Raw genomic sequence first — 10,037 nt, forward strand, 5'->3', positions numbered from 1 at the left:
TCAAACTCCTTAAGGGCAAGAACCATGTTTTTCCTTTTTTGTATTAAATCCAATGATTGTAATATAAAGGATACTCAAATTATGTGCTTATTAACATAAAAATAATTATGAATAAATGAAAATTTATTTTATTTATTTATTTTTAAATTAATTTAATAAATGGTACAAAGCACAATGCCAAAAACATTAACAGTTAAAATTTCACCAAATTAAAAAATACTATAGAATACACAGTTGTAAAAACTACATTAAGTTATTTTACAACTGCCTCAAGCTGCAAAAAGAAAAAAAAAAACCAATGCCATACCTAAGTTATCCCTCTCTCAAAATAATGCCATTTATGTTATAAAACATGAGCACCCCATCAAAAGACGGGAACTGCTTTTGTTAATTCATATATGTGTATATATATATGACTGTATCACTTTGCTATACACCTGAAACAAACACAACACTGTAAATAAAATATAGTACAATATAAAATAAAAATAAGTAACAGAACTTTGTGGCTTTACACCAAGTTAGAGTTCCTCTCAGAGGGATAACAGCACCACAGCCGTACTAAATCTTCATGAAGGAGGCACACGAATGAATGGATTACAAGTTATAGGAATGAGAGCTGCTCACTTCCCAGAAATTATAGCTCACAGAAAACCAACAAAGGCACGAGATACAGACCATTTACTTATGAATGTGTAAAACTCAAAAAAGTCCACATTATTCCTACAACATGTTGAAAGTGCTTCAGAATTCGCACAATACTAATTTTCTTTTGGTTCTGGTTAAATTATATATACCAGTTTATAACAAATGGTAAAATCTGTAACTCTGTTCAAAGTTTTAAAAGATTACTTAAGAATAGTTTCTTGATTTTCTATGCCACCTTTATAGTTCTGGTTTCTCATTTCTTAATTAGTAAATTCAGCATGCAGGTTCTATCCCAGGCTAATTTATACACTTCCAGAAGGAACTGCCTCTTAAATACACAAAGTGTTGAGGTGGGGAGCCCCCAACCACATCAGATTTGTTTCACATATGATAATATACATGTTTCAATCCATTCTTCCAAATTATCCCGCCCTCGCCCTCTCCCACAGAGTCCGAAAGACTGCTCCATGCATCCGTGTCTCTGCTGTTGTCTCGTATACAGGGTTATCATTATCCTCTTGATATATTCCATATATATGTGTAAATATACTGTATTGGTGTTTTTCTTTCTGGCTTACTTCACTCTGTATAATAGGCTCCAGTTTCATCCACCTCATTAGAACTAATTCAAATGTATTCTTTTTAATTGCTGAGTAGTACCCCATTGTGTAAATGTACCACAGCTTTCTTATCCATTCATCTACAGATGGACATCTAGGTTGCTTCCATGTCCTGGCTATAATAAGCAGTGCTGCAATGAACATTGGAGTACATGTGTTTCTTTCCATTCTGGTTTCCTCAGTGTGTTTGCCCAGGAGTGGGATTGCTGGGTCATATGGCAGTTCTTTTTCCATTTTTTTGAGGAATCTCCACACTGTTCTCCATAGTGGTTATACTAGCTTGCATTCTGACCAACAGTGTAAGAGGGTTCCCTTTTCTCCACACCCTCTCCAGAATTTATTGATTGTAGACTTTTGGATAGCAGCCATTCTGACTGGTGTGAAATGGTACCTCATTGTGGTTTTAATTTGCATTTCTCTGATTATGAGTGATGTTGAGCATCTTTTCATGTGTTTGTTAACCATCTATATGTCTTCTTTGGAGAAATGTCTGTTTAGTTCTTTGGCCCATTTTTTGATTGGGTCATTTATTTTTCTGGAATTGAGCTGCAGGAGTTGCTTGTATATTTTTGAGATTAATCCTTTATCAGTTGCTTCATTTGCTATTATTTTCTCCCATTCTGAAGGCTGTCTTTTCACCTTGCTTAGAGTTTCCTTTGCTGTGCAGAAGCTTTTAATTTTAATTAGGTCCCATTTGTTGATTTTTGCTTTTACTTCCAATATTCTGGGAGGTGGGTCATGGAGGATCCTGCTGTGATTTATGTCGGAGAGTGTTTTGCCTATGTTCTTCTCTAGGAGTTTTATAGAATCTGGTCTTACATTTAGATCTTTAATCCATTTTGAGTTAATTTTTGTGTATGTTGTTAGGGAGTGTTCTAGTTTCATTCTTTTACAAGTGGTTGACCAGTTTTCCCAGCACCACTTGTTAAAGAGATTGTCTTTTCTCCATTGAATATTCTTGCCTCTTTTGTCAAAGATAAGGTGTCCATAGGAGCGTGGGTTTATCTCTGGGCTTTCTATTTTGTTCCATTGATCTATATTTCTGTCTTTATGCCAGTACCATACTGTCTTGATGACTGTGGCTTTGTAGCAGAGCCTGAAGTCCAGCAGGTTGATTCCCCCAGTTCCATTCTTTCTCAAGATGGCTTTGGCTATGCGAGGATTTTTGTATTTCCACAGAAATTGTTAAATTATTTGTTTTAGCTCTGTGAAAACACCGTTGGTAGCTTGATAGGGATTTCATTGAACTTATAAATTACTTTGGGTAATATATTCATTTTCACAATATTTATTCTTCCAATCCATTAACATGGTATATTTCTCCATCTATTAGTGTCCTTTCTGATTTCTTTCACCAATATTTTATAGTTTTCTATATATAGGTCTTTTGTTTCTTTAGGTAGATATATTCCTAAGTATTTTATTCTTTTCGTTGCAACGGTGAATGGAATTGTTTCCTTAATTTCTCTATTTTCTCATTATTAGTGTATAGGAATGCAAGAGATTCCTGTGTGTTGATTTTATATCCTGCAACTTTACTATATTCATTGATTAGCTCTAGTAATTTTCTGGTAGAGTCTTTAGGGTTTTCTGTGTAGCGGATCATGTCATCTGCAAACAGTGAGAGTTTTACTTCTTTTCCAATTTGAATTCCTTTATGTCTTTTTCTGCTCTGATTGCTGTGGCCAAAACTTCCAAAAGTATGCTGAATAGTAGTGGTGAGAGTGGGCAACCTTGTCTTGTTCCTGACTTTAGGGGAAATGCTTTCAGTTTTTCACCATTGAGGATAATGTTTGCTGTGCATTTTTCATATATAGCTTTTATTGCGTTGAGGAATGTTCCTTCTATTCCCTCCTTCTGGAGGGTTTTGATCATAAATGGATGTTGAATTTTGTCGAAGGCTTTCTCTGCATCTATTGAAATAATCATATGGTTTTTATTTTTCAATTTGTTAATGTGGTGTATTACATTGATTGATTTGCGGATATTGAAGAATCCTTGCATCCCTGGGATAAAGCCCACTTGGTCATGATGTATGATCTTTTTAATGTGTTGTTGGATTCTGATTGCTAGAATTTTGTTAAGAATTTTGCATCTATGTTCATCAGTGATATTGGCCTGAAGATCTGATCCCATCACTTCATGGGACATAGATGGAAAAACAGTGGAAACAGTGTCAGACTTTATTTTTTTGGGATCCAAAATCACTGCAGATGCTGATTGCAGCCATGAAATTAAAAGACGCTTACTCCTTGGAAGGAAAGTTATGACCAACCTTGATAGTATATTAAAAAGCAGAGACATTACTTTGCCAACCAAGGGCCGTCTAGTCAAGGCTATGGTTTTTCCTGTGGTCATGTATGGATGTGAGAGTTGGACTGTGAAGAAAGCTGGTCGCCAAAGAATTGATGCTTTTGAACTGTGGTGCTGGAGAAGACTCTTGAGAGTCCCTTGGACTGCAAGGAGATCCAACCAGTCCATTCTAAAGGAGATCAATCCTGGGTGTTCATTGGAAGGACTGATGCTAAAGCTGAAACTGCAATACTTTGGCCACCTCATGTGACGAGTTGACTCACTGGAAAAGACTCTGATGCTAGGAAAGGTTGGGGGCGGGAGGAGATGGGGACGACAGAGAATGAGATGGCTGGATGGCATCACCGATTCTGTGGACATTAGTTTGAGTGAACTCCGGGGGTTGGTGATGGACAGGGAGACCTGGTGTGCTGTGATTCATGGGGTCGTGGAGAGTCAGACACGACTGAGCGACTGAACTGAACTGAACTGTCAGGTTTTGGTATTAGGGTGATGGTGGCCTCACAGAATGAGTTTGGAAGTTTCCCTTCCTCAGCAATTTTCTGGAAAAGTTTGAGTAGGATAGGTGTTAGCTCTTCTCTAAATTTTTGGTAGAATTCAGCTGTGAAGCCATCTGGACCTGGGCTTTTGTTTGCTGGAAGGTTTCTGATTACAGTTTCAATTTCCATACTTGTGATGGGTCTGTTAAGATTGAAAATTTATTTTAAAGCATAAAAAATGACAAACTTTTGGTTAGTCTTCAGTGTCTTTATTATTGGATCTGCAGAAACAACCAAAAATTTCAAATTGTTCCTTGGAAATTGATCTACTTTACTTCTCATATATTCCACTAATAACCAATAAGCAGCTTACACAAATCATATAGAAAGGCACTGAGACTTTCCATTTGCACACGACAAGAGGAAGACCTCATTTCTTAATCTCCTCTTCTCTTCCTTGGCTTTCCTGTCTTTTCTAGTAACTTTTTATGATAACTAGCAGTTTCTCTTAAATAGCATTCTGTTACTTGAATACCTCAGCTGCAGCCATCTCTTTATAAGACATCATGAATGTTTTAGTTAGTTTGGGTTGAGAATTTCCAAGCCTTGATTTTTTGCTTTTTTTTAATTCACCACTTGACCCCATTGTTTCAGTTTCCAGTAAGTCTTGTCACTTCTACTAATAAGAAAGAATGGAGTCACACTGCTTTAGATCCCATACTTCAGGAGGAACAGGTCTGGTAGCTATAAATAAACCTTTAAATTTATAAAGCTTCTTGAAAAATAAGTTATCAAAATTATTATTGGCAGTGGCTAAATAATTTGAAAAATTAAAGTACTTGTTAAGGGTCAGTTTAGGGAATCTTGGCTTTAATTTTTCTGAGATAACTTTTTATCAAAATGAAAAATCTTTGGGATAAGTGCCATTTCAAATTATGGGAAAGAAACAAGGGAATAATTTGTTACAGACTTAAGACACAGAGCAAAGGATGTTGTTACTTTTGAGTAAATAAAGTTTGAGCTTCACTTACATGAATTGCTACATCCCTTCACCTTTGGCCAGAAAATTCTTCTTGTAAAAGTATCTATGTTATTATGCTATTTCATGCTGGAAAGACAGAAATATTTTATAAGTTAGATATCTCTTCAAGCTTATGTTGCTCCAGTTTTATTAGTATTTTTCATGATAATCCTCATAATAATATATATATATTCATGCATGATTTGGGGTTTGCATTTATCCATTTGCATGCACCCTTGTGAGATGTGAGCTTCCTTTTTAAATTCTTTATTACCAAAGAGGAGCATACATTTTCCTTCAAAATAACCCAAAGAGAATCATAAAATTTTAATGCTGCAAAGTTCCCCAGAGGTCATATAGTTCAAGATCTTCATTTTACAGATGAAGTAGCTGAGGCCCAGAGGTTAAGAAAAGAAAGAAAAGAAAGTGAAGTCGTTCAGTCATGTCTGACTCTTTGCGACCCCATGGACTGTAGCCTACCAGGCTCCTCCCTCCATGGGATTCTCCAGGCAAGAGTACTGGAATGGGTTGCCATTCCTTCTCCAGGGGGTCCTCCCTACCCAGGGATCGAACCCAGGTCTCCTGCATTCCAGGCAGACGCTTTAACCTCTGAGCCACCAGGGAAGCCCAGGCAACTATTACAGAATGAAATTTAAATGGCACTGCAAGCTTCAAAGCAGCTCATTCATTGGCCTGCAATGATCCTAGTCCTCTCCCACCTCGTCCAAAATTCCCATCAGTTTCACAATGCCTGACACTTAAAGTACTTATATCAATTAATCAATACGGACTGGATAAATGGAATCATTGTTCTTTTATGGATATTGTTAACATTGGGGCTGGAGTGAACTAAGCACAATTTGTCTTTGAGACCCCTTTCCATCTCTTCCTTACTCTCTTGCTTTTCTCTTCTACAGCTTCAGAGGACTCTTTAGCTTCTGAAGCCAGCTTCCATCACCACGCCTAATGGGGTTTTTAATTCCCAGCAGTGACTCACATATTTCTACATAACCTCACTGACCAGCCAAACTTATTTGGCTTATGTTCTGTTAATCTACGTAACCAGGATCTGCTATAGTAAACTACAATCTACAGGCCACTACTATTTTCCCCTATCTTTCAAATAACTCACTAATCTCTAACTTGCTAGCACATCAAATATTGAGGCATACTGTAAAGACTTCCTGGAGCTTCCCTGGTGACTCAGACAGTAAAGGATCTGCCTACAATGTGGAAGACCCAGCTTCCATCCTTAGGTCAGGAAGATGCCCTGGAGAAGGGAATAGCAACCCATCCCAGTATTCTTGCCTGGAGAATTCCATGGCCAGAGGAGCTTGGCAGGCTACAGTCCTTGGAATCACAGAGAGTCAGGCATGACTAAGTGACTAAGACAAACACACACACACATACACATAAAGACTTCCTATATCTCATGGCTTTAAATATTGATCCTTTAAATGGAATAATTCTAGAACAACAATGACTCATAGGTAGGGATGTCCCTTTCCCAAATGCAGCCCTTCAGCAGTGTACATCAACTGCCCATAGCTGTCTTCCATCAGAACCTAACACTAACTTTTTGTCTATGACACTTCCCTGTGTCAGTTGCAAGGACTCAAGTGAGGAGCATTTTAGTTCTTCATGCAAAAAAAAAAAGTTTCTGAACTTTTTCTCTGGGTAATATAATTGGTCTCTAGAGTGTTGTGTGTGTGTATGTGGTAGTTGCTCAGTTATGTCTGACTCTATGTGACCCCATGGACTGTAGCCCTTCAGACTCCTTTGTCCAAGAATTTTCAAGGCAAGGATACTAGAATGGATTGCCATTCCCTTCTCCAGAGGATCTTCCCGACCCAGGGATCCAACCATCTGAGCCACCATGTGTTATTCATTCTTTCTGATATATGTTTGATTGGGTCTGGTATTTTAAGGCCAGTTGAAGTTTCTTGATCTTAATAATGTAGACAATTATGCTTACCCAGCAACAGTGAAAACAATAATTGTAATAACAGAATATTTACTGAATATTTCATATGTGTCAGTTTGCTAAAAATTCTTTATATACTTTGTCTCATGTAATCATTTCAACAACACTTTGATCTATACACTATTAATATCTTGTATTTCGTTGATGTGGAAACTGCTGGGTGTGTGATCTTGGGAAAAATTACTTAGCTTTTTTGGGTTTCTCTAAAATGGATAATAACAATTTCATTAAAGATTCAATGTAATATCCACATATGATGTTTATCATGGTGCTTGTCTTATAGTGTTTTAAAAATTATAGCCTTTATTGAGGAAATTGTCCTAGGTCATATAGCTAGAAAGTGGTAGAGGCAAGGATCAAAGCAGGGCAGTGAGCCTCCAGAGATACATTTTACTGTTTCCAAAATGGTAAGTAAAATGTATTTATGAAGGTGGTTATTATCAAACATGCCTAGATTCTGAAACAAAAACAGCTATCTCTGACAATTTGCTTTGCCCCAAAGAACTTTATTCATTTAATTCCTTAAAATTTTTAGTTTTGCTATATCCTTTAACAAATTTAAAAGACTGCAGTAGTAGTCTTACAGTTATTTAAATACATTATAAATGCTTACACATAGATGCTGACAAAGAAAAACTTAAGTTCATGACAAAATTAACAAAAGCATACACTTGTACCAAGGAAAATGATCTTTCTTTTTTTCATTGATGTATATTTGATTTACAATATTGTGTTAGTTTCAGGTATACAGCAAAGTGATTCAGTTATATATATTTTTCAGACTATTTTTCATCATAGTTTTGTATAAAATATTGAACATAGTCCCCTGTGCTATCTAGTAAATCCTAGCTTTTTATCTATTTTATGTATAGTAGTTTGTATCTGTTAATCTCATACGCCTAATTTATCTCTCCCCTTATCCCTCTGGTAACCATAAGTTTATTTTCTACATCTGTGTTCTGTGAGTCTGTTTCTGTTTGTATACAGACTTATTTGTATTATCTTTTGGATTACATGTATAGATGATATCATATATTTGTCTTTCTCTGTCTGACTTACTTCACTTAGTATGATATCCTCTAGATCCATCTATGTTGCTGCAAATGGCAATATTTCATTGTTTTTATGGTTGAGTAATATTCCTATATATATGCCATTAAAAGGGCCCTCACCAGGCAAGTCACCCAGTTGTGTCCAATTCTTTGTGACCCAATGGACTGTAGCCCACCAGGCTCCTCCATCCATGGAATTTGCTATGCAAGAGTACTGGAGTGGGTTGCCATTTCCTTCTCCATGGGAATCTTCCCGACCCAGGATTGAACCCAGGTCTCCTGCATTGCGGGCAGACGCTTTGCCATCTGAACCACCAGGGAATCCCTTTATATATATATGCCATATCTTCTGAAACCAGTTGTCTGTTGATGGGCACTTGGGTTGCGCCTATGTCTTACTATTGTAAATATTGCTGCTATAAACATTGGGGTGCATGTATCTTTTGGAATTAGAGTTTTCATCTTTTTTAATTATATGCTCAGGAGTGAGACTACTAGATCATATTGTAGCTCTGTATGTAATTTTTTTAAGGCATTTCCTTACTGTTTTCCATAGTGACTGCAACAATTTACATTCCCATCTACAGTGCAAAAGGGTTTCCTTTTCTCCAAATGCTCTCCAGCATTTATTATTTGTAGACTTTCTGATGATAGCCATTCTGACCTATGTGAGGTGGTACCTCACTGTGGTTTTGATTTGCATTTCTCTAGTAATAAGTGATGTTGAACATCTTTTCATGTGCCTGTCATCCATCTGCCTATATCTTCTTTGGAGAAATGTCTATTTAGGTCTTCTGCCCTAACAATTTTCACAGAACAGGAATAAATTATACTAAAATTTATATGGAGCTTTGAAAGACCATGAATTGCCAAATGAAATCCTCAGGAAAAAGAACAAAGCTGGTGTCATAACACTTCTAGATTTCAGACACTATTACAAAGCTATAGTAACCAAAGCAGTGTGGTATTGGCAAAGAAACAGACATATCAATCAGTAAAACAGAATAGAGGCCCAGAAATAAACCTACACATCTACAGTCACTAATTTATGACAAAGTAGTTAAGAATACACAATGGAGAAAAGACAGTCTCCTCAGCAAATGGTGCTGAGAAAGTTAGAGAGCTACATGTAAATCAATGAAATTAGAATACTCCCTCACACTGTACACAAAAATAAACTCAACATGGTTTAAATGCCTAATTATAAGGTATAACACCATAATAACTCATATAAGAAAACATAGGAAAAATATTCTCAGACATAAATTATAGAAATATTTTCTTAGATCCAGGCTCCCAAGCAAAGGAAATAAAAGAAAAAAGAGACAAATTGGGCCTAATCAAATATAAAAAATTTTACACAACAAAGTAAACCATCAACAAACAAAAAGACAGACTACCAAATGGAAGAAAATATTTGCAAATAATACAACTAACAAGGGGTTAATATTCAAAATATACAAACAGCTTATACAACTTAACATTAAAAAAACACAACCCAATCAAAAAGTGGACAAAAAGAAACTCACCTTTTGTTTCAGCAGAGGTTCAAAAATTTTGGAAAGAAAACTATGTTTAAAATAATCTCTGACTAGCAAGTGTCCTCTTAAAGCGGGATTTTGGGAAGTTAGGTAAGCTTTATAATTGGTCTTCAGATGAACTGAGAGTCCTTGGTTGACTATAAAAAGGCAAGAAGAATTTTAGGGAAGTTTCAAAAAGAGGAAAGAGTGTTAGTGTTCTAGGTAGAGGATCATCAGTGGCCTAGCATTTCCTGGAATAAGTGAAGTTAATAGTGGCTGTTATGGCAAGTTATTTCTCAATATTTCCAACTTATCTTCATCAGAACGCTATGAGGAAGATAAGGTGGTGATTATTACTCCCTCTATTGCCACTGAAGAAATAACGGCTGATGAATTAAAG

General features: G+C 36.3%; 1 non-coding gene across 1 annotated transcript; it reads right to left on the bottom strand.

The window, feature by feature from the left end:
- Positions 1–5,633: 5,633 nt before the first annotated feature.
- TRNAS-GGA (transfer RNA serine (anticodon GGA)) lies at positions 5,634–5,705 on the bottom strand. The gene has a single exon. It is a non-coding gene; the product is annotated as a tRNA-Ser (tRNA).
- Positions 5,706–10,037: the final 4,332 nt, after the last annotated feature.

The sequence above is a fragment of the Moschus berezovskii genome, chromosome 1, assembly GCF_049115385.1.
Source record: "Moschus berezovskii isolate FMDL1 chromosome 1, NW_MosBer_1.0, whole genome shotgun sequence".
NCBI lineage: Eukaryota > Metazoa > Chordata > Mammalia > Artiodactyla > Moschidae > Moschus > Moschus berezovskii.